The sequence below is a fragment of the Morone saxatilis genome, unplaced genomic scaffold, assembly GCF_004916995.1.
Source record: "Morone saxatilis isolate NCDOM2014 unplaced genomic scaffold, NCSU_SB_2.0 Contig24, whole genome shotgun sequence".
Taxonomy (NCBI): Eukaryota; Metazoa; Chordata; class Actinopteri; family Moronidae; genus Morone; species Morone saxatilis.
Genome location: NW_023339807.1, coordinates 25,131,982 through 25,134,496, shown reverse-complemented (window position 1 = coordinate 25,134,496; position 2,515 = coordinate 25,131,982). Strand labels below are relative to the sequence as shown.

General features: G+C 41.8%; 1 protein-coding gene across 1 annotated transcript in view; it reads right to left on the bottom strand.

The window, feature by feature from the left end:
• Positions 1 to 2,515, bottom strand: part of nt5c3a (5'-nucleotidase, cytosolic IIIA) — a 15,430-nt gene that overhangs the window by 12,254 nt on the left and 661 nt on the right. The window lies entirely within an intron of this gene.

Here is a 2,515-nt window from a genome sequence, read left to right as displayed (position 1 = left end):
CCAGACTCTATTATTTTATTTTTACTATTATTTTTTGGATGCAGGCTTTATGAACTAGATCCAGCCATCTGCATACGGAGAATAAAACAACCAAGCCACAAAATATAAGCATTTACGATTTCTGACGATCGGGTTGGTGGTTCGATGCTGTTGAAACATGTAACAACCAGTAACCAGTGAACAAAATCAAGCTGGTAACGAGAAGATCTGCTGTACACACAATCCACAGTGGTTTCTGGGAATGGTGAAAAGAATGCGCTTTGTATCTCTGTGTATTTTTGAAATGACACCGAGGGCTTTTAGGTGAGCTACCAGAGTCACAAAACTGGCTCAGTGGAGGAATGTCCTCACTGAGCTGCTGTCACGTGGCTCTGGATTCCCGGGGTTCACAGCGGATGTTTGTGCTTCTGTAGCATCATCTAAAGCAGATGCTCACAAGTTTCCATGCTGACGGTCGACACAGGAAACTAACTGTTTCTGTACTGTGAACCGCAGTGGGCTACTACATCCCAAAACTCAGTTTCAATCTGTCACCAGATCACTGCTTTAGCAGAGGAGAAGAGCAAACACAAAGCGGCTGACTGCCATTCAGCTTGGTTGTCATTTTATCTTATTACATTCCAGAGACTCTGACTACAGTCTGCAGGTTTAATCCAGGAGATAATCTTCTTTTGATGCGCTGGTTTTTCACTCTCTTGGCATGACTCAATTTGATATTGACATAAATAACTGGCAGCATTAAGTGAAACTATACCTGAAAATAAGCTCAATAGAAATGGACCAGGGACGCTCTGGATGGCTGAATCAGCCTCGCTCTGACTGTACAGCTCCGTTAATGAAATTAAATCACGAGACACATCCCTTGGTCTTCTCCTGCTCGCTCTGTTGTTAATAAATGGACGTCAGCTGATGTAACGGAGTCGCTCACACACACTGAGGCCAACGCTATTAGAAATCAACTGCCAGATTAAAGGAGAACAGTTTCATGTCTCAATGTCTGACCCTCCCATTCAGGTAACATTTCACAACTTCTATTTCACAAACTGGCAGCTAAAGGTTTTATTCCCTAAATCAACAATGATGCAAACAACCAGAAGTGAAGCAGTCAAAGAGTCAAAGGTCTCAGTAACCTCAAACCTGTAATAATGCACTGGAATGCTAAGGAAGGAATTAAGCTGTATCTTACTTTTTAATAAGTGATTGTGAGGAAAGTGAACCACTAAAAACTGCACACAGCGGGCAGGTTTTCAGTCATACACTATCAGACTGCGTTGGCTTTTACACAAACCAGGCATGCTGTTGTAAGACCTTCACACTTCAGACTATTGCAACACAACGGCAATAAAGGCACATTTACAATAACATAATGAGGCGAGGTTACCTACCAGGGAAATTACAATTTATTAAACCTTTACAAGCAATAAAAGAATAAATGTCTGTCTGCAGCCGGAGCATCTGACTGCTGTTTCTACTTCCAGTGATAAAATGTAAAAAACGGCAGCTAAATTTGAGGGTGTGTGTGTCTGTGTGTGTCTGTGTGGGTAAAACACTGCATACAAACATGCACCTGCATAGGTGGAGCCAAATAACTCAAAGTCTAGATATCCTCTATAGGCTCTGGTAAAAAGATGTAACAGCCATGAAATAAATATGTTTATTCTTCAGCTTTGTTGAGCTACATATATCCTCACGTGGGTATTTGAGGGACGGTGTTGAGGTTAGATACAAGGTAATAAAATAATTGCCTTCATAGAGTCTTTATAAACTATAATTAAGTTCTTGTGAAAAATAAATATCTTATCTGTCCTGTGTGCGTACAGAGTTTTCTTACAGCTATGTTTCACTTTTTCTCTGCTCATTGTGTTTTAGTTGTACAGAAATGGCACAACAATGAGGCAATCCTGCACTGGAACCACACAAACCTCTCACACACGGCTGCTCTTCCCCATATTCTTCTGCACTTTGTGAGGAATGTTTGTGTTTGCGCCGCAGCCAGAATTCTGTCGGACAGGTTACAAAGCTGGACTGAGGGTACTGCATGTGCTGCTGTGAGCTTGTATAACCTGCATGCAGTCTGTTGAAGCACAGATAACAGCAGCAGCAGGATGGAGCCGTTTCCATGGCAGTGAAAGAGCAGCAGAGGGTCAGATGTCAAAGCTCAAAGAGCCTCAAACAGAGAAGCTGCTGCTCTTTCTGTTGGACAGCAGCAAGCTGATGACCTCTAAACACAGCTGCTGTTTTTAGGGAACATTGGCGACTGCGCAGAGCATCGTGCAGCTCCACTACTGTCAATACATCGAGGACATGGTGGCACATTCCGGAAGGATTTTCAGATTAAAAAGGCACATGTGTGTCGCATTACAACAGAGAGAATATTTTGATTCCTTGCTTGTGTCTCTCTATATACATTTTTAACAACTGGTGGGGTTTGATTATTTAACACATAGGTTTATTTAAGTTAAGTACATGTTTTAAAGCTTTACCAACTAGTGCATGTGTTCACATATGACACAAT